We start from the raw sequence: 22,849 nt of genomic DNA on the forward strand, positions 1-22,849 counted from the left end.
ATGGCTGGATCATATGGTAGTTCTATCCTTGATTTTTTGAGGAATCTCCATACTGTTTTCCATAGTGGCTGCACCAGTTTGCACTCCCACCAGCAGTGTATGAGAGTTCCCTTCTCTCCACATCCTCTCCAACACATGTTGTTTCCTGTCTTGTTAATTATAGCCATTCTGACGGGCGTCAGGTGATATCTCATTGTAGTTTTGATTTGCATTTCCCTGATAGTTAATGATTTTGAACATCTTTTCATGTGTCTGTTGGCCATCTGTATATCTTCTTTGGAGAAATGTCTGTTCAGGTCCTTTGCCCATTTTTTAATTGGGTTGGTAGTTTTTTTGTTGGTAAGATGCATGAGTTCTTTATATATTTTGGAGATTAAGCCCTTATCAGAAGTATGGTTTGCAAATATCTTCTCCCAATTGTTAGGTTGTCTTTTTGTTTTGTTGATGGTTTCCTTTGCTGTGCAGAAGGTTTTTAGTTTGATGTAGTCCCATTTGTTTATTTTTTCTATTGTTTCTCTTGGCCGGTCAGACATGGTGTTTGAGAAGATGTTGCTAAGACTGATGTCAAAGAGCGTACTGCCTATGTTTTCTTCTAGAAGTTTCACAGTTTCAGGTCTTACATTCAAGTCTTTAATCCATTTGGAGTTAATTTTTGTGTATGGTGTAAGGTAAGGGTCTACTTTCATTTTTTTGCATGTGGCTATCCAGTTTTCCCAACACCATTTGTTGAAGAGACTTTCTTTTCCCCATTGTATGTTCTTGGCTCCTTTGTCAAAGATTAGCTGTCCATAGATGTGTGGGTTTATTTCTGGGCTTTCGATTCTATTCCATTGATCTGTGTGTCTGTTTTTGTGCCAGTACCATGCTGTTTTGGTTACTATAGCTTTGTAGTATATTTTGAAATCAGGGAGTGTGATACCTCCAGCTTTGTTCTTTTTTCTCAGGAATCCTTTAGCTATTCGGGGTCTTTTGTTGTTCCATATAAATTTTAGGATTCTTTGTTCTATTTCTGTGAAAAATGTTGCTGGAACTTTGATAGGGATTGCATTGAATCTATAGATGGCTTTAGGAAGTATGGACATCTTAACTATGTTAATTCTTCCAATCCAAGAGCACGGAATATCTTTCCATTTCTTTGTGTCTTCTTCAATTTCTTTCAGAAATGTTTTATAGTTTTCGGTGTACAGATCTTTCACCTCTTTGGTTAAGTTTATTCCTAGGTATTTTATTCTTTTTGTTGCAATTGTAAATGGGATGGTATTCTGAATTTCTCTTTCTGCTACTTCGTTGTTAGTGTACAGAAATGCAACTGATTTTTGTATGTTGATTTTGTATCCTGCAACTTTACCATATTCGTTTATTACTTCTAAAAGTTTTCTGGTGGATTCTTTGGGGTTTTCTATATATAAAATCATGTCATCTGCAAATAGTGACAGTTTCACTTCTTCCTTTCCACAGGAACTTTTTTTTTAATTGTCTTTTAATTGGCCTTGCCAGATTTTGCTTTCCTGTTTTAGAATTTTAAATGAGAAAATCTCCAATTTTAAATGTTATTTTTATGTTTGCTTATTAAAGATAATATTTTGTGGGCTTTGCTTTTACTTTTCCCCTGTCTTTTGTTGGGAAAATGACGTTAGCAAAACAATTAACAGTGGTTTTGTTAACCATGAAATTAACCTTTATGTCAAACTTATTTTGTGCCAGGCACTGTCCTAAGGGCCTCACATAGATTCATCCAGTCCTTACCCCAACAGTGGTTGTGCCATCCTATCCCTGTTTTACAGTTGAGGAAATGGAGAGAAAGAGAGAGAGAAAGTGACTTGTCCAAGCTCACACAGCTCATGAGTAGTAGAGCAGGATTCAAACCCAGGTAGTTTGCCTCCGGCATCTAGACTCTTAAGTTACTATATATACTGGGTTCAAAAGGTGCTATTATTGGAGTTGCTGGTTTATTATGGAATGAGAACAGGATGAACATAAGGACAAGGAGAGAACTATATTAAGGTTGAAGTGATGTTATTTTTTAATGTTTGTACTTTTAATGAACTTTACTTCTGTTCCGTTTCAAATATGTTAAGACTAAAGCATCGTCTAAATGGTGTTTGGTTTGCACTGAAAAGAAACATATTCATGAAAAGTAACTTGCAGCTACTTCAGAAAACTGCTCCAGAGGAAGGCGATATGGCGGAGAGCGTAACCATATGGGGTAGCAAAAATGGGTATGAGAAATGGACTGTGAGTTGCCGTGAGATTAGCGGGGTGGGGAGAAATTCTGAAGTTTGGGATCTGAAAGATGTGTGTCACGTGTTTTCTTAGACAGCTACTTCTCCTTTTTCTTGGCAAATGGAGACCTTGCTGTTTCCAAGGTCCTTTACTCACTGCATTGCTATGATGGAGCATTCAGGTGTAAAAACCACAGAGAATCCAAATGAAGATCCTTGTTTTCAGACATTGAGAACACCCCTGGCATATAAACCACTGACTTAAGATTTGTTGCAAGTCATTTTACATGCATACAAATTCCCTAGAGAGGAGTTTGTATCTACATAGTCTTTCAGATGGGGATACCTTCTACTTCTTCAGACTTTAATAGTTAACAGACCTGTTTATTCCTAGGTGATGTCCGTCTTTCTCATCAGTATTCCTGGTGGAAAAGGTTTTACCTCACTCAATCCTTGTAATTGGATCCTTGGGAATGAATATGAAAGTAAAATATGGATATAGCTTTGTCGTTTGTCTTTGGTCTCTCTTGATGTACCCTTCTACATGTTGGCTTATTTCTAAAATGCAAAAATATCCAATTTCATTCCTGCACTTAAATCCTCCTGTTCTTTTATCTAACAACTGTTTATTGTAAGATTTTGTCAGGTGCTTCACTAGCACAGGAGAAGAGTGACTGACTGTCCTGGTGGTAGGGAGAGGATTGATCCAGGGACACTTAGCAGAGAGGGTGAAGTCTGTGCTGATTCTTCTTCTTTTTTTTTTTTTTTTTTTTGTGAGGAAGATCAGCGCTGAGCTAACATCCATGCCAGTCCTCCTCTTTTTTTTGCTGAGGAAGACCGGCCCTAAGCTAACATCTATTGCCAATCCTCCTTTTTTTTTTCCTTTTTTCTCCCCAAAGCCCCAGTAGATAGTTGTATGTCATAGTTGCACATCCCTCTAGTTGCTGTATGTGGGACACCGCCCCAGCATGGCCAGACAAGCGGTGCGTCGGTGCACGCCCAGGATCTGAACCTGGGCCGCCAGTAGTGGAGCGCACGCACTCAACTGCCAAGCCACGGGGCCGGCCCCTGCACTGATTCTTAAGAGAATGGTAGAAGATGGTCACCAGGCACTGCAGGATGTACAGGATGCTCTAGGCCTTCACTGCCCAACGTGGGAGCCACTAGCCACAAGTGGCTTTTGATCATTTGAAATGTGGCTAATTTGAGTTGAGTGCAGAATGCACTCAGATTTTGAAGACGGAGTACCAAAAAAAGAGCATAAAATATCTCATTAATAATTTTTAAAATATTGATTACATGTTGAAAAGATACTGTTTTGAATATAAAATGTTAAAATATATTACTTAAATTTAATTTCACCTGTTTCTTTTGATTTTTAGTGTAACTGCTAGACAGTTGGTGTCTCACAGTGTTTCCTGTTGTCAGCGCTGCTCTGAGCTGAGAGGACAGCCAGCGTGTGTAAAGGGAGGCGGCCTTAGGTAGTGGTCTTTATTGTGGATAATACCTCTGTGCCAGACACGAGGGAAACACTAAGGAGCAGGAGGGTATAGACCCTTCCCAAGCCCATCGTCTTTAATCAGTAACCAGATTAGAAGCAATTTGAAGTCCACATTCCTTGGTAGAACATAAAAGACCCTTTCGTGATCTGGTTCTATCCTTCTAGCTTCATGCCCCAAACATTCTCACCTACTCCATGTTCCACCTTTAATGAACTTCAGCCGATCCTCCTTATTCGCAGGAGTTATGCTCTAAGTCCTGGCAATCACCGAATTAGCAAGTATTGAGCCGTTGCTCTGAGGGGAAATACAGGGTTAGGTTCCTGCGAGCCTCTGGTCACAACTTTTAGTTATTCGATAAATACATAACCTTATTTACATGTGTTTCTGTTTAAAGACACCTTATTTAAAATATGTTGTTAATTCGTTAGCATTGAACTTATGGCCAGCAGCTCCACAACTGACGTCTGAATGAAACTCATCTAACGCACGCGTTTGTTCCGTGAGGCTCTTCACAGCTCCTTGCACGTCTTAACAATAGATAGCACTTCAGCACTGTGCTCGGAGGGCGTTTGAAACAGGGAAATCACCAACAAAAAACACAAAAATATGGCCCTAAGCATACAGGTGTCCCTTGGTATTGGTAGGGGATTGGTTTCCAGGACCCCCTGTGGATACCAAACTCTGTGGATGCTCAAGTCCCGTAACAGGCCCTCCGTGTCTGGGGGTTCACATCTGTGGATACGGGGGGCCAACTGCCCTGCAAAAAGGATACTGATTTTACAGTATAAGAGCTGAAACAAAAAGACAGAGCGTCACTTTGTTCAAAGAGGGAGTGCTATTTGTGGACTGCCTTTTTCAGGAGCCCAGTTTTTGAGATAATAATGACAGTATTAACGAAGGCAGCTAACTTATATGAGGCAATTTCTATATATCAGACTATGTACTTTTATACTAGATCTCATTTAATTTTCATACAAACTTGTGAATATTCTGAATTTTACATACATGGAAACCGAGGCTCAGAAAGGTTAAGTACTCTTCCCAAGGTTGCACAGCTAGTAAGTGGCAAAAGCAAGATGAGCCAGGCTTTGCCTGACTCCTGGGCCAAGTCAGGGGATACAGCTGAATAAGACTGCCATTCTCCATGGGGCTTATATCTTTGGTGGGAAGGGACAGAGTTATAGCTCATGGGCCACAAATTCCCCCACATCAAAAGCTTCCATATCTATTTGATAGCTTAACTGTTGAAATCTGGAAGAATTGAGCATGTGATATGATTTATTGTGAGTAGATATTGAGAACCACTATGTGTTTGTTGACTGTGGTGGCAAAGGTGCTCCTTCTATCTGCTTCAACTGCTTGTGTTTAACCAGCTAAATCACATCTTCACACTCAGTGCATATCTTTTCTCTGCTCCATAATGTTGGCTCATTCCTTGCTCCTTATCCCTTTATTATCTTGTGGTTTCTTTCTATGTCTTTTCAACTTCTCTCTCTGCCCACAGAACAGCTCTCTCTCATATATTCCAAAGACTGAGAATCTGTTGGACTCAACCAATCACCATTATCTTTGTCTGGACAGAACTTTTATGCCAAGCTACTCCAGTAGACCACTAGACAGCCTGTAGATTGGAGACCTCCATTAAGTAGCAAGGGAACAGTGACTCATGGTATTGTTAGGGTGTCTTCTGTGTGAGGAGCTGGGTAAAAGCTGCCTTGTAACAGGCTGTTGAGGGTCCTTAGGAAGAATTTTTCAGTTCAGAATAGAAGGGCATGGATTTTTCAGTTCAGAATAGAGTGCAGTAGAGTCTGATACTATGTGGCATTTACCGAGAAGACCTATGGGACTCTGGATCTTGTGTTTCTTCGCATCTAAAATTGGAAGACCGATTTAAATTCCTTGACTTTTCTGCTTGGTTGTTTGTGGAGTTTAGTCTTTCATTTAGATAATAAGCTGGGATATATGTTTATCAGAATTAACCATTTGTTGAGTTATATATAGCTACCTCTGCCAGGGTTGAGATAGAATTCCTATAATGAACCATTCCAGAGGCCCCTTCTGACCTCCTTAGTTTGATCTCCTGTCACCTCCAGATTATTTCAACCACCAGGTAACCTCAAGACAGTTGGAATTAGATTCTGGAACATGATTTTCTAATGTACTTGGTTAGAAATTTTATCAGGGTACCTGGGATTGGGGGGCGGGGAGAGACAAGGTAACAGATGTAAATGGGAAGTTTTTTTTTGTACACAGGTTATGTGAGCAGGATGAACCAAAGTAAGAGAAACTGACCTAAAGTTATTGCCAGATATGAAAAACAGATGTTTCACTGGTATAGAGGGTTTGGGCTGCAGGTGTGGAGATAAATTGGGGCATAATTAAGGGGGATATGGGGACCTGGTATAGTCCTAAATGTCTAAACCACCTAAGTTCAGTATAATTTTGTGGTTCAGGCAAGTAATGCGCTGTATTCACTGTTGGTTACAGTCGGTACCTGGAGGTTATGGGACCAGTATGAGGGCTGGAAATGAACAGAAGCACAAATGAGCATATCACGGTGACATGAGAACTCAAAAGGAAATTCAGGGAAAGGGAAAGTTAATGCTTCCTTCATGATGCTGAGAGGAGAGAACAAAAAATCTAATTCATTCGTATCATAGCACTGTAAAGACAACAGCTTTTGGTTCCTTCGTTGGATGTTCACTTCCCATGGAAAGGTCAACAATTAATTATATACGGTGATGCTGACCATATCTGGCAATTCTGGTGTCCACTATCTATCTGTCTCATGATGTTACAGCTGAAGAGCTCCAGGGATGAACCTTCCACAAACTTTGAGGATGATATGTTCATTTTTTCTAATAATGCTTTACCTAGACCATTTCCTTGTACTGTCGTCGACAACTCTCCTGTTAAGTATTTTGAGGTAGTTATTTAATGGCTTTTATCAGAACATGTGAAGAATTTTGGAAAGAGCATGGGATTTACAGTCAGAGCTTGGTTTGAAGTGCCATAACTTATAACCTTTAAGACTTTGGACAAGTCAATTAACTTCTCTGAATCCTTTTTTCCTCTGTAAAATGGGGGACAATATCTGCTTTGTAGGGCTCTGAGAATTTAAAAAAATAATGCAGTGCCTATTACAGTGTCTAACACTTAAATCAAACATCTAAGATATCTCTTCTCTGTGAAATATCCCTTCAACACACTTCGTGTGTTTTCTCACCTATGTATGTTTCGTCTCCCCAAGTAGTTTAAAACACACACACACACACACACACACACACACACACACATTCTTGTTTATTTAAATAACTTCTTAACTGGTGTGCGTTCATTGACTAAATTTCTCATGCACTTGTTATTTCTGTCTTTTGAAACAACATGGAATCTCATGTTTCTACATGAATTGCAGATTTATAATTTTGCTTTTGTTCTTGCAATCTAAGAGTACATTTGTTATTTTATTTTTAGCATCAAGTCATTTGTTTGATTCATATTAAGCTGGCAGTCAACTAAAATCTCCTGGTTATTATCACCCAAGTGACCATCATCTTGGTTTCCCCTACTTAGAACTTCATACAGCTGATTTTTTTTTTTTTTCAATCTCATTACAAGATTCTACCTTTGTCTTTGTGGGTAGTTATGCTGATTATGAAGACTATGTAGAAACATGCTAAAGCTTTCTTTAATTTTGAAAGGTACAAAACTCTATGTTAAGATTATAATTTAAAAAATTCATAGAGAGGGGCAGGCCTGGTGGTGTAGCGGTTAAGTTTGCATGTTCCGCTTCAGCAGCCCAGGGTTCGCCGGTTCGGATGCCAGGCACGGACCTACACACCACTCATCAAGCCATGCCGAGATGGTGTCCCAAATAGAAGAGCTATACCTCTACAATTATGACACACAACTATGTACTGGGGCTTACAGGAGAAAAAAGAAAAAAAGAGGAAGATTGGCAACAGATGTTAGCACAGGGTCAGTCTTCCTTAAAAAAAGAAAAAAAGAGATCCAAGACAAGTGCTTCCCTTTAAAAAAAAAATTCATAGAGAAAAATACTGGAAGGAAATATCTACTTGAAGAGGTGAGACCTACACAGATGAGAAGACCTGTACCTTCCTCAGGAGAGAGGAAGTGAGCTGGAAGAGAGTGCAGGCTCTAGAGTTTAGTGCTTGGATTCCTGTCTCACTTCTGTTACCTGTTGGCTGTGTTTGACCTTGGACATGCTTTTTGATTTTTCTGTGTTTCAGGGAGTGATAATAATAATAAGGACTTCAAAGGATTTTTGTCAGGATCCAATAAAATAATACAGGCAATAATACATACATATAGCATAGTAAATGTTCAATGATATTACCTATTGTGGTGAAATAGCTTCAAACTCTATAGCAGTTTGTAAGGGAATTTTTTCAGTGAACATTAGTTAAGTGCTTGTGTGTCAGGCATTCTGATAAGGGCCTAGGATAAAAAGATGAAACATACTTAGTTTCTGTCTCTTAAGGAGCTAAAATTTGGTAGGAAAAAAGACATAAATAATTAATGATATACGTGGTTAATGGTAGAGTTATATATAGGCTATTAAAAGATAGAGGAAGGAAATTTTATCTTGGGGAGAGAGTCATCTGAGCTAGATTTTAAAAGATGAGTGAGAGTTAGCCAAAAAGGGGAAGATACATAGTTTGTTCCACACACAACAAGCAGAAGAAAAGAGGTGTGAAGTAGTATGTAACAGGTGAGGAGCCATGTGCAGTACACATCACAGGGCGAACAGAAGGGGGTGGGAACTGAGCCTGGAGAGGTAGGCAAGGCTGGCTCATAAGGCACCTGACGTGGCGTTTGTGGCAGCATAGGCCTCCTCCTGGAGGGAGTGAAGTCTGCTGAAGATTTTGAGCCAGGAAATTATCTGGAGGTAAGGAAACGTATGTGAGATAATCCAGGTAAGAGATGATGAAGACCTCAACTAGAAGCAGTAATGGTTATCATAGTGACAAGAGGAGAGACTTGAGAATATTTGAGAGTCAGAGTCACGTTATTGGTGATTTGATGGAGAGAATATAGAAGTTTAAGGATGGTGTTCAGTGGATGGGTGCTGTTTCAGGTGGGGCGATTTTGGGGTGAGGAGAGGGAATGGATGAGCTCAATTTTGTGAGTTGACACCTAGCTGGATTTTTGAGGTGGAAGCTTCGAGAGGTAAAGGCCAAAAAGAAAGATTTGGGAAACCGTGGAAATAGATGATGCCACCAGGGAGAGTATAAAGCAGCCGTTCTTACCCTTGCTTGAATATCTGAATTACTCGGAGAGCTTTTAAGCAAAATACTGATGGTCAAACCACATTCTAAAATCTCTGATTTAATGGGTCTGGAGTGATGTCCTGGTCATCTGTTATACCTTTTTGTCGATATGTGTTTTTTTTAATTGTGGTAAAATATACATAACAGGGGACAGCCCCGTGGCGTAGTGGTTAAGTCCAGCGTGCTCCACTTCGGCAGCCTGGGTTCAGGGGTTCAGATCTCGGGCACAGACCTACACTGCTCATCAAGCCATGCTGTGGTGGCAACCCACATACAAAAGAGAGGAAGATTGGCACAGATGTTAGCTCAGGGCTAATCTTCCTCAAGCAAAAAAAACAGGAGACTTGGCAACAGTTATTAACTCAGAGCAAATCTTCCTCACCAAAAAAAAAAAATATATATATATATATGTATACATAACATAAAATTTACCATTTTAACTATTTTTAAGTGTACAGTTAAGTAACATTAAGCACAATAGCAATGTTGTCCATTTCCAGAACTTTTTTATCATCCCAAACAGAAACTCTGTACCCATTAAACAATAACTACGCATTCCCCCTTCTCTCCAGCTTCTGGTGACCTCTTCTACTTTCTCAAATTGCCTATTCTAGGTACCTCATATAAGTGAAATCATAATATGTGGACTTCGGTGTCTGATTTCTTCACTTCGCATAAGTTTTCAAGGTTTCCCCATGTTGTAGCATGTATCAGTATTTCATTCCTTGTTAAGGCTGAATAATATTCCATTGTATGTATATGCACATTTTGTTTATTCATCTGTTGATGGACATTTGGGTTGTTTGCCCCTTTTGGCTGTGAATAATGCTGCTGTGAATATGAGTGTTCGCGTATGTAAGTCCATGCTTTCACTTCTTTTCATTGTATACCTAGAAGTGGAATTGCTGGATCATGTGGTAATGTTGTATTTTTTAAAAGCTCTCCAGGTGACCTTTGACTATGCAGCCCTGGTTGAGAAGCTATGGTGTAGAACAAGGGTGCCTAATCTGGAGGGTCCCTCAGTGGTCTTCGTGGGTTAGTGGCTTCTTAGGAGAATTGTATGCCTTATTTTGTATATATGTGGTTTCACTCATTGGCTTTGATCAGATTCTGAGAGCAGTTCATAACTTTGAAGTGGTGCTAAGAATTACTGCAAAACCTAATTTTAAGATAGATGAAGATGTGAATAGACTTTTCTCCAAAGAAGGTACTCAGTGGCCCAGTAAGCACAGGGAAAGATGCTCACCATCATTAGTTATTAGGGAAATGCAGATCAAACCAACAATGAGATACCATTTCATATCCAGTGGGATTGCTGTAATTAAAAAAAAAAAAGAAAAATAACAAGGGTTGATGAGGATATGGAGAAGTTGGCATCCTTGGACATTGCTGGTGGGAAAATAAAATGGTGTGTCTGCTTTGGAAAGGAGTTTGGCAGTTCATCAAAAGTTAAATCTAGAGTTACCGTATGACTCACCAATTCCATTCCTAGGTGTATATCCAAGAGAACTGAAAGCATATATCTATGCAAGTGCTTGTACACAGATGTCCATAGCAGCATTGTTCCTCATAGCCAAAAAGTAGAAACAACCCAAATGTCCATCAACTGATGAGTAGATAAATTGTGGTATATCCATACATTGGAATATTTGGTCATAAAAAGGAATGAAGTTCTGATATTTGCTACAATATTGCTGAGCCTTGAAAACATGCTGATTGAAAAAGGTGAGATACAAAAGGCCACATGTTATATAATTCCATTTATATGAAACGTCCAGATTAGGCAAATCCATAGAGACAGAGAGTGGTAGTGGTTGCCAGGGCATGGGGAGAGGAGAGAATGAGCAGTATTGCATATGGGTGTGGAGTTTCCTTTTGGGGTGATGAAATGTGTAATTAGATGTGGTGATGGTTGCACAATTCTGTGATTAGACTAAAACCACTGAAGTGTATACATTAAGAAGGTAGATTTTATGGCTTATGAATTATACCTCAATAAAGCTGTTAAAAGTAATTTTAAAAAAGAAGACAACTGAGGAGAGGATTGGGCTGAAATGAGGCCTGCATAACTCCAAAGAAAAAGATCCCATAAAAGAGATGGAAAAAGAAAAATTAAGCAGCTTAAGAGGAGGACCTATAGAGTGCCCTGTCATGGACGCCTCCGAACAGAGATTCAAGGAGTCGTCGCTGGGGGATGTGATCACGAGTGACAAACATAGCAGAAAGGCTGAGTAACATAACATACAGTATGCCAGAATTTCTGTAGGGTTAGCATTTGAATGTCGTGGAAGACTAGGGAGGGCAAACCCAATGGGATGATGGGGGAAGAATTGTAATTGTTTTGGATCATGAAATGAGTGGAAGGGAATAGGAATGAACTACAGGCCTATATTCCTTTATTTGAATCTCAAAATTCAACAAACTCTGAAAATGGAAAGGTTTTTATGACTCATTTGGCAGTAAAACCTGACCTGAATGGATGTGAAATGATTTATAATCTTCATTTGTCCCACTTAGTGTGAATATTCATACATTTCACTGCAGAAATAATATTGCATTTGATTACAGGATGCTTCCACCAGCCCCTCTGGGGATGTTATGAAATTTGGTATATGCCACATAGTCTCTTTCTAAAATTAAAATATATCTATCTATCTGAATTCTAAATTCGGTAGCCCCCAAGTGCTTTGGGTACAGGACCACAGACCTGTAGTCTTTGGATAGGTCTGGATATGAAGGAAAGATGTGAGATTGGATAGTTACTAGAGAAGGATTCAGACTCAAAGGGCATTTTTTTTAAAAGGGTGCAAATGACCCGAGTATGCGTGCGGGTTAGAGAGGAAGAGGTTGACAATTGGTAAAGAGAAGCTTTGTAGCAATGTCCTGGAGAAGGTGGAGAGGGGAATAGGAAGAGGGGCTGGAATGGTTAGTGTTGACACGAGGACTGATCACACATCCTCTGAGTCACAGGAGTGACGTTGAAGATAGCAGTGCATATCTTTGTGAGCAGAGGAAGGGAAGTTGAGTAAAATCAAACAGAACAGCCATTTGCTGAGGTGGTAAAAACTGGAAATAATCGTTGGGGTAAATAGAAGGAGCTGACTTGAGAACAAGTGAAAGGAGTGGCGGGCAGGACTGTGGGTCTGAGGCAAGTTCAGCAACCTGACCTGTTTGTGGGGCCATTCTGCCCCTTAGCTGTGTGATTTTCTTCATCACTGCTTGGCTTCCCACTTACAGGGGTGGAGAGATCCTGGGATTAGGTTTTGCAGAGTGAATTCTGTGTGAGGAGATGTGTGAAAGGGAACTGAGCGTGCTGGGGGCTGGTGGTGGATCTAGCTGGGTAGGGAAGGGAATGAGATGAGCAAAGGGGGCAAGAGACCAGAGTTCTTCATGCGCTGAAGGCCACTTATTGAGGAGGACTACAGTAAGAAAGCTAGTATGCTAGGAGGTTGTGGGCCAAAAGTGGCGTTCAAGTGGCAACCATTCTAGGTGGTAACAGGTTTCCAGGTATGATTATAGGAGGCAGTGGCTGAAGTGAAGTGGAGGAGACCTTTGGTGAAGTTGAGAGAGACAGAGGGCCTGTGAGCACAGGTATTAGCTCATCCACCTAGACTTTGAAATCACTTGAGATGATGACCAGATTTGGGCTAGAGAAGAAGAGCTAATCAAATGCCAAAATTTTCCATAAATGTGGAGGATGAAGTGGCACATTGGTAAATCTCAAACTGGAGCATAGATAGAGGGTGTTCCATGGCATGGGTTCTAAAGAAGCAGAGATTTGTTTTTTTTTTTTTTAATTTTTAATTTAATTTTATTTATTTATTTTTTGAGGAGGCTTGGCCCTGAGCTAACATCTGTTGCTCATCTTCCTCTTTTTCTTTTTTCTCCCCAAATCCCCAGTGCATAGTTGTATAGCCTAGTTGTAGGTCCTTCTAGTTGCTCTATGTGGGATGCCGCCTCAGCATGGCTTGATGAGCGGTGAGTAGGTCTGCGCCCGGGATCCAAACCGGCGAACCCCGGGCCGCTGAAGCAGAGCACGTGAACTTAACTGCTACGCCACTCGGCCAGCCTCTGGAGCAGAGATTTTTATACAAGGACACCCTAGTAATAGAGCGATGGCCTAGTAGCTGCTCTGAGGACTGTGGAGAGTATGACCCACCTCCTGTCCCTAGTGTGTGTGTGTTGAGAGAACAGGCAGCTTCTCCTGGAATGGACTATAGGGGAGGCCTAGTCAGGAGAGCCAGAAAGGCTCGGTTATCAGGTTAAGGATGTGAGGAATTTGTTACTACAGAGTAAGGACTTCAGAAGGCACAGGGAGAGATGTAGGGTGGAGTCAGATTGTTATAGGTTGTGTTGGGGAGAAGCACCCAACAAGATAAGAATACTGGCTGGTGACCAAATGTGAGAGAAGTTCCATCTTTGCCCAGATCCAAATACTGAATACACTGGAAAAGAAAGATTATGAGGGCTTTTCCTTTTCCTTTACTATGTGTGTTTTTTTTTAGGTGTTTACATTTTTAATAATACAAAGATATTGAATAAATAATGTCATCATGCTGGTTCAGACCCTTTATTCTGGACTGCTAATCTTAAGATTTTCAAAAAATTAATCTTGTTATCACATGTTATAACATGATAGTTATGCTTTGTGTCATCTGCCCATCTGATAAACAGATGCTTTGTTCAAGTCACTGATTAAAAAAAAACTAGACTAGCTTGGGGAACTTCTCTTTGTTTACAATAATCAGTTAATTAACACCAACAATGCCTTGGCTAATTCTCCGTTGTCATCCAGCACAGTAATTGTCAATGCCCTTCCTTTCTGGTCAGTGCGGGGCAGGCTTCAGCTGATCAGGAGGGTCCTTCTGCAAGGGGTCCTGATTTAGTTAGTGTGGGGTGGAGCCGGGACATCTGTATTTTGAAAAGCTCCTCAGATGATTCCTTAGCAGCCAACTTTGGGAACCGCCAGTGGCACCCCCATTTTGCTTTTGTCTTCACAACAGCAGCAAGTCAGGTGCCTAGCTGGCTTGAGCATGCTGTATCTACGCCCTCTCCCTCACTCACCATTCTCTCATCAGAGTAAAAGTGAAGTGCTTATAAACATTTTAAAGATACCCAATTATTAGTAATCAGTTTAAATTATAAAATAATGTCACGCCATAATCTTCAGATTAGCAAAGTGTTTTAAAAAATCGTAATGCCTATTACTATTATGAATTCTGAGGAGATGAGACTCTGCTGAAGTTATTATAAATTAATACAGCCTTTCTGGGAAACAATGTAACAGTATACGTAAATAGACTTAAATATGGTCACACTCTTTGATGTAGCAGTTACATTTCTGAGACTCTCTTGTATTGAAACTATTGATTATTGTTAATCAGAAATTTGGATGAGCATTTATATCAAAGATATTCATCACAGTGTTATTTATAGTAATAAAAAATGGAAGAAATCTAGATGATTGACTATAGAAAATGGTTGAATATATTTTGGTATCTTCATATGATGGAATACAATAAGTCATTAAAAATTATGTTTATAAAGACATTTAACATCATTGAAAAATTTTGGTGTATAACATTAAAAAAACAAAAAAGCATCTAAAATTGTATATACAGTTTGTGCTTAATTGTGTATATATACACAATACATTTTATTTATTTATTTTTTTGTGTGAGGAGATCAGCCCTGTGCTAACATCTGCCAATCCTCCTCTTTTTTTGCTGAGGAAGACTGGCCCTGGGCTAACATCCGTGCCCATCTTCCTCCACTTTATATGGGATGCCGCCACAGCATGGCTTGCCAAGCAGTGTGTCGGTGCGCACCCGGGATCCGAACCGGTGAACCCCGGGCCACCGCAGCGGAGCGCGCACACTTAACCACTTGCGCCACCGGGCCAGCCCTATACAATACATTTTAAAATATTGAGCAGAAATTTTTTTTAAGTTGATGATTCTCTGGGTGATAGGAATATATGCAGTTTTATTCTTGAGCATTTTATATTTTCTGCTATGAGGATGTATTACTTTTTTTGAGCAAAAGTAGTAAAACTTTTAAAAAATAAAATTCTTACTCCAATCTCTTTAGCATAAAGAATAAGGAAAATTCATTTGGGATGAATTCTTGTTAGAGAAGTCATTCTTGCTCGTAGTAATCACCAGTATGTTTTCTGAATACTTGCAAACCATCTATTTATCTATTCCACATTTTTGTGGGATTATCAGCATCGGGTTTAATAGCTTGTGGGGCTTTTGTTGTTCTCTGTTTTTAAAAACCGCTTTATTGAGATATAATTCACATAACGTAACATTCACCCTTTTAATGTACAATTCAGTGGTTTTTAGTTTATTCACAAGTTGTGCAGCCATCACCACTATCTAGTTTCAGAACATTTTCATCAACCCGAGAAGAAACCCTGTGCTTGTTAGCAGTCTTTCCCCATTTCCCTTTCCTCTTAGCCCCTGGCAACCACTAATCTGCTTTCTGTTTCTATGGATTTGCTTATTCTGGATATTTCATATAAATGCGTTCATACAGTATGTGGCCTTTTGCAATATCCTATTAGCTAGTCTTCAGCCCCTCCTCCCTACACTGCCAGAAATGTCATTTATACCAGTACCATGGTAATCTTTCTAGCATAACTGTGATTTTACCACCTCTCGCTCAAAGCTTTTTGGTGTGCCCATGGTTTATTAATGAACAGAACTACTACTCTTTCTGGCATTTAAGGTTTTCTATATTCTGACTCTACAAAGTAGGTACTTACTTAAATATCTGGTGAATAAATGAATTCAGTGAATAAAATGTACTCTGCTTTATCTCTCCCTTTCCTTCTCCCTCAAAGAAGATAATGACTATGAGTTAGTCAGATTTCAGGTCACTGATGGGGCAAGAAAATTTCTCTCTAAAGTTTAGGGCAGTGGTTCCTGAACCTCAGAGGGCATCATCAGACTGTGGGGAGGGCTTTTTGGGGTGCCAGCCCTGCCTCCAGAGTTTCCATTCAGTTGGCTGGGCTGGAGCCAGGGTGTGTAGTTCTGACAGTTCCTAGGTGACACTTTGAGAACCACAGTTCTAAGGCTGCCCTGGTTTAGGGAGGGTGCAGCCAGCACCACAACCAGGGCCTGACAGCCACTGGAGTGGAAAAGAGGTTGAGTGAGCAGGGAAAGATCCAGACTCCCCAAATGTCAAGTCGCATGGCCATGCAGCTGCACCCAGCAGGTCTAGCCCAGCCTTGCTCGTTATTAACTGCACCACTTTGGCGCCCCGCAGGGATCTCAGATACCTTCACCACCGCCCCAGCTTCAATTTGGAATATTTCACCCATTCTTCAAAGCGCAACTCAAGCGTTCATAAAACCTCTGCCGAGGCGCCCTGCAACAAAGGTAATTTTCCTCTCATTAGCACTTGGTAGCTTTCATATGTCCTTTATTCCGTGTTAGTTAATTCCATGCTTGTTTCTTCTTCCTAAATCTTTGATTTCCTGAGATCAAGTTCTGTTTCTTACTCCGTGATTGTATTACGATGTCCATAGTGTATTACGATGTCCATAGTGTATTACGATGTCCATAGTGCACAGTAGTTTGCCCTTAGCAGCTGCTCAATAATGATCAGTGCAGTCAAACATGAGAAGGAAAGAAATGCAAATAGATTTTTAAATTAAAACCCTATAATTTAGGTTATATTTTTAATACCAAAAAGAGACCTATATTAATTAGAAGCTTAACCTTATATAAGACTTAATTGCTCAGGGTGCAAATGTGTTTTTACCCTAAGTAACAGTCATTGGTCTAGGTTTTGAAACATTGGCTTAAAACAAAGCACCAAACTAAAGAAATCATATGCCTGTGTTTTCACATATATATAATGTGTGTGAGATCTCTGAGAGCTAGCTTAGTTATCTCCACGTCATCTAGCCCAACTGGAACCAGGGTGTGAGTTTCAGCTTAATGAATTCTTAGCCTTTTGATTTCAGTATCAGACAAAAGGATTATAATATAGCTAGCCATCTCTGAGGTGTCAAGCAATTTTCTTAATTTCTTTAAAGTTTCATTTCATGCTTATTACTTGCCAGTTATGGTTAAATAAGGCACAGCAGTCTAGCAGATCTTTATCCACAGGTGTAGGTTTTACAAAATGATTACTCTTTACTCTCAGTGCAAACACATTTTAGGAATCATAAAAAAAAAAGGTAGAGAACAACACATCTTACAAATAGGAGGAGTTTGTTTTAATCTTTTCAGTGCCTATTCTAGACCACCCTTATTTAGTCCATTAAATTATTATTTGTGACACACTTTAAGCTCATTTGGGTTTAAATTTGTATTAACTACCCAAGGGGTAATTAGACGCTACCATTCTTGAGTCCAATATGTTTTTAGTTCCACAAAATGCAACAGCTCTCCATCTGGAGCTATAAAAGGGAGAAAACCCTCCATTTACAGCTTTCCAGGACAACTCTATGCTCTGCACCAAGTCTGTCAAAACTAGAGGGCTCCCTGGCCTCTGATCCTGAGGTCGGAGAACTGGGCTCCATTGTACAATCATAGGAATAACAATATGATTGTACTTCTGCTGAAAGCTGTTTCCATGTCCCAAGTTTGAAACTTGAGCTGAAATATAAATCTCTCATAAACTACAGTATGGTTAGTTTTGGTGATTACCAAAATCCAACATTTGAGAGAGAAAAAAATGGTTAAAGTATTCTGGCTCATATTTTCAGGTGCAAAGGTAATTTTTAAATTCTTTTTAAATAATGAATTCTTGTAAATAACTTTCTAAATTTTAGTAATTCTCAGTAAATCATTCTGTAGGTATGTTATTTGCAAATAATAATGCTTAATTTGGCTTATGTTTATAAGGCCAAATTGGATTTTTTTTGGAGGAGGGGGTCCTCTGTTGATCCAGAACTGCCTCTTTCTATTTGTAATGGCAACCATTGCCTCATAGCACATACTGTTTGGAGTTATTGTAACGATCTGACCAAAAGAAAGTTTGTAGGAATTTGTGTGGTGAAAAAATGAATCAGAGGTCCTCCCACCAAAACAAGTTTTTCCTCCTTGCTCATTTTCCACTTCTGTAGAAGAGTGCTAAAGAACAGAGAAAGAGCATAAAAAAGAGTATTTCAGAAGAAGACGTCTTACTGTGTACCTTATTTCTTCTCTAACCACAGGCATTTAATCTGGGTCGTATACTTTGTCCCTGAGACGTGCTAAAAAGTTTTGCCCTTACTTTGTTTTCCTGTTTGATTGGAGATAAAGAACTCATAAGAAAGTTTGGAGTTAACTGAGTGTGAGTGAGAGACGGGAGGAAAGAATGAGTGTGAAGTCTCATCTCTGGCACCAAGAGACTGGAGTGGGAGGCAGCAGTGTGGGCCTGCCTGGGGCGCACGCAGGGCTGGCTCATGAGGATGGTGCGTTCCAAGAGGCAACTAATGATGCAGGAAAAAGAAGTGTTATTTTAATTTTATGTACCATGGGCTGGGGAACAAGCAGCAGGGAACCTTTAATTCTTCCTAGTGGAATCTGGGAAGCCTTCATAAGAGGCTGAACTTGAAGGATAAGATTTTCCTGATTGGAAGAAGAGCAATTTTAGTAACCTTTGTTGGAAGGCTCTTGTGATTTGGGTATTTTTCTTGCTTTAAAAGAGTCACATCAGTAGGAGAGAAAACATAAGAAAGTTCCTAAGGTTAAGGAGAAGAGGATATAGGAATGAGTCCAAAATGACCAAGAGCTTCCATGTTTCTTATGTAGAAGAACATGGAGTAAATTTGGAGAAATATAAGTTGGTTGTTAATATAGTTTTAGCAGTTTGGAAACTGTTATAGAATATCACTTGATTTACCAAATGATATAATTTATATTTTAAATTTTATTGCTAATACTTATTGGTACAATGAGGTGCAATTTCTTACTTCATTCACTTTAGGCAGTCTTTGTGCCACTTACTATAGAGTAGATTTCCCTCATTTTATGCAATATTCTTCCTGAAAATATGCATGTAAGCAATTGGTACATTTATAATTTGCATTCTAGAGACCTGGTTATTTAAAAGAATCTCTATTTGGTTTTCTTGTTTTTGTTTTTTTCCAGCAGCACAGCCAGGTTTCTTTCTTTCCTTTCCTCCTTCCCTCCCTCCCTCCCTTCTTTTCTTTCCCTGTTCCTTCCTTCCCTTCCTTTTTTCGTGTAAACTCATAAAAGTCTGATGTATTAATGAAAGGAAATTTGGAAAATACAAAAATTAAATTACACCTGTAGTGCCCATCGAAACAATTTAACTGCTTGTATTTTGGTGAATTTTCTTCCAATTTTTTTTCTATCAATTAATTTTCCTCTCCAGCTGTGTTCACCATTAGCTTAGATTATTTCATGAACATTTACGTGCTATTAAATTCAACCTATAGTAATGTCTAACATTTATTAAATAAGCCCTTACTAGGTGCCAGTTGCTGTTCTATGCCCTTTACATTTCATGCTCTCAGCAAACTTACAGAGGTATGTATTAATATTTCTACAGTTTTACAAGTGAAGAAACTTAGGTCCAAAGAGGTTAATTAACATAATTAATATGCAGTATTCTAGGGATTCCAAACCAGAGTTGACGCCAGAGGATCTGCTCTTAGTCACTATGTTGTACAACTTGTCATGAATTTTGTTTTAATGGTTGCATAATAAAAAGCTTCTGTTAGGAATCTTAGAGTTCTATTAGGAAGGCCTCTGCTCAAATATCACTCTATCAAGAGAGAACTTTCCTAACCACCTGTTTAAAATAGCCCCCCTCACCCCCATCTGCACTGTACTCTCTCCTAACCCTATCTCATTTGTCTTTGTAGCTCTAGTCACTGTCTAATATAGTAAATGTTTGTTTGCTTTGCTATTTCTCTTCTCCCCCACCTCCTTACTAGAATATGAGAGTCATGGACAAAAGACTTGTTTGTTTTGTTCGTTGCTGTATGCCCCAGTATCTAGAACCGTGCATGGCACATAATAGATATTCAGTAATATTTGTTGAATGATTGAATGACTTCTGCCTTCAGGTTAGCTTTGTGTCAATTCTGATTTTCTTAGTCAGTCTCCATTGGGACTGATGGGCTGGAATAAACCACATGATCAGCATTCCCCTCTGTAACCCAGGGGACTGATGCTGCTGTGCTCGAGTGCCCCAGGTGGGGGGCAGCTGCAGCCCCCACACTCCTGCCCCCCGCAGGGACATCGCGTGCCTACGGAGAGCCAGCCTCGTGTCCCAACTGGTTTATGCAGGTTGTACTTTGTTATTGTAACTGCATCATTTAATTAAATATTATGTAACTGATTAAGTATGAGTTTGAGAAGACATATATGTTTCTATAAAAACTAAAATGAGTGCTTTGAAAAACTCAGTCAAATAGACAAAAATTGCTGCCAAATAGGTATATGCAACACATCTGTAAAAGACTGGGAAAAAACAGTAAAAATCTGTACCTCATAAGCACTTATAAGAAATCTAAGTGTCTATAACTTCTAGCTCTATTTTAAATAAACAAAAATTGGAAATAGTAGACAATGCCTTATGCAAGAAAGGCAATATGAAACTCCACTGGAGACTGATACTCAAGTGTATATTTTTATGTTTAAAGTTAAAATGAATTAAAGTAGTAGGCGTCATTTTCTATAATTGCTCTTGATAACTGAGTTTTTAAATTAGCCAATTACTACTTCTGATTCTGTAGGAAAAACGAACTTTTACTGTTTTGAATGAAACTCGGCATCGTTGGTGTGCCAGAAAAAATTCTAGCTGGTTTTGTTATTTCAGTAACTTCATAATAAATTCAATAATAAGAGTAATACTTCATTTCCCTCCAGGGAATAATTGCTTGTGAGCTGAGGCCTGATTTCCTTTCTGCACTGGAATGTGAGCTTCAGGAGGAGAGGGACTTTTGTCTGTTTTGTTCATGTCTCTGTGTCCAGTGTCTGCAACACTGCCTGGTGCATTAATGATTTATTGAATGGATAGATGAATGAGTCTCAAGTATGTCCGTGTTTTGCAGAAAGAAGTGTTTTGCATTTTACAATGATACTGCTACATTTTTAGCAAAAAGAAAAGTACTTTCAAATTACATATTCACTGTTTATCAAACTAAATTAAAATATACTGCTTTCTAGGATATACATAAGTATATATTTCTCTCTTCAATGAAAGTATTAAAGTAGAGAAACCTCAGTGCTCACATTGCAGTGGTTAAGAATTGAGGAACTGTTTGGATTCACTGATGAGCTCTGAAAATTCCTGTGTGGCCCTGGTCAAGTTACTTTGTCTCTTCAGTACCTCAGTTTCCCCATCTGTAAAATGGTGATAATCATAGGTTGTTACAGCAACCAAAGGAGTTCAGATATGTAAAGTGCGTAGAGAATGCCTTGCAAGATACTAAGCACTCAATAAATGATAGTTATTATAATTACACCTGAGTTTGACTCCTGGTCTATTTATCATCTGTGTGACTTGGGCAAATAACTTATGGAAACAGGTGGGAGAAGTTGGATAATCTGTAAGGGGTGAGTGTGTATGTGTGTGTACATATATATAAAAACATAAAAATGTGGGTTTTTAAGCAAGAAAGTATATGCAAAGTGCTTAATTCTTAATAAGTACTCAATAAGTGTTAGCCAGAAAAAAGCCAACAATGTTATACTGTGGGAAGAGAGGACTCATTTATTTAAAATTTTTTTACAACTGGAATAATAAAAATACTTTTTATATAGGTACAAACTGTCTTGCCCTGCCATTTCAGTAAGTTTTTCTCATAAATTAGGAGGTTTTTAAGAAATCTCATAAAGAAGTTTAAAATGGGTTTCTGAGTAAAGATTATTGAATTTTAGTCTGAAGAAGTTATGAAACTCAAACACAAGCACTACGTTGTAGTTCTCAGTTTGATGATTCTTTCCAGAATGCTGAGCCTTAGTGAAAACTGGTTTTCCCAATATTAAATAGGGACTAAGCACACCTTGCTTGAAGGGGAGGGAAATGCTTACATTATTCGAGGAATGCAGCTTCTCCCCTCCATGTTTTCTCATCTGAGGTTTTATGAAAACCTAGTCCTGCTATTCCTGGCCATATTAGCCCGGCTGACGTCCTCGGCTCTGCAGGCAGCCCAGTGACTGGCTATATTATGGAACTGAGCCTCTGAGAATTCAGAAAGTAGAAGCCCTCTTATGCCTCTGATGTCAGACTAGGCAGTTTCCCCCGTCGGTAGTGATAGTTTAGCACAGCTCTCTGCTACTTGCGTATTCTGCACTGAATTTTGCTAAGATAAGACTTGAAGAGAGGATGTTTCGTTTTTTAAGAGAGATGTAGATGATGGAAATGTTACAGCCGAGTCTTTGTGTGACGGGCACGAATCAAGCCATTTCTTTGATGATTGCAACACGTGTGAAAGAGCGGCTGCCGCCCCTTTGCAGCCTGATGTGTTTATTACAGGCCTCCCCATGGCATCTTGAAGTGTCTTCCAGCTAAAAAATTCATGAGGATTATTGGCTTTCAGTCAGAAAATGGAATATATCTTCTAGTTACTGTCTAATATCCCACTTTAAGGCCATTAGACAAAAGTAAACCTAAGAGCGGAGCGTATTGAAAAGGAAGGAATATTTAGCTTAAACGTTTGTTTCTCCACTGTTGTTATGACTGTTCCGTGGAGTGAGAAACAGCGTAAGAGAAGGTAGGGGCTGAGGCCATTTTGCTTGGAGAAGAATAGCTGTAGTTGTAGGATATGTTATTTTCTTTAATCCTGTATCCAACTGTAAACTGTTAGCGTTTTATTATTAAAACATCATATCCTAATAATAGTAGTTTGTGTTTGGCT

General features: G+C 39.2%; 1 protein-coding gene across 17 annotated transcripts in view; it reads left to right on the forward strand.

The window, feature by feature from the left end:
• The window catches only part of NCOA2 (nuclear receptor coactivator 2), a 283,737-nt gene that overhangs the window by 150,621 nt on the left and 110,267 nt on the right, over nt 1–22,849 (forward strand). For 10 of the 17 annotated variants that reach the window (XM_087420446.1, XM_087420443.1, XM_087420444.1 and 7 more), the window contains one exon: nt 16,288–16,400. The exons of the other annotated variants lie outside the window; for them this stretch is intronic. The gene's annotated coding sequence lies outside the window, so the exon portion shown is untranslated. The remainder of the gene's footprint in view (nt 1–16,287; nt 16,401–22,849) is intronic. 17 annotated transcript variants of the gene reach the window in all.

This window comes from Ceratotherium simum, chromosome 31 (genome assembly GCF_057802395.1).
Source record: "Ceratotherium simum simum isolate JZ-2026a chromosome 31, ASM5780239v1, whole genome shotgun sequence".
NCBI classification, from domain to species: Eukaryota; Metazoa; Chordata; class Mammalia; order Perissodactyla; family Rhinocerotidae; genus Ceratotherium; species Ceratotherium simum.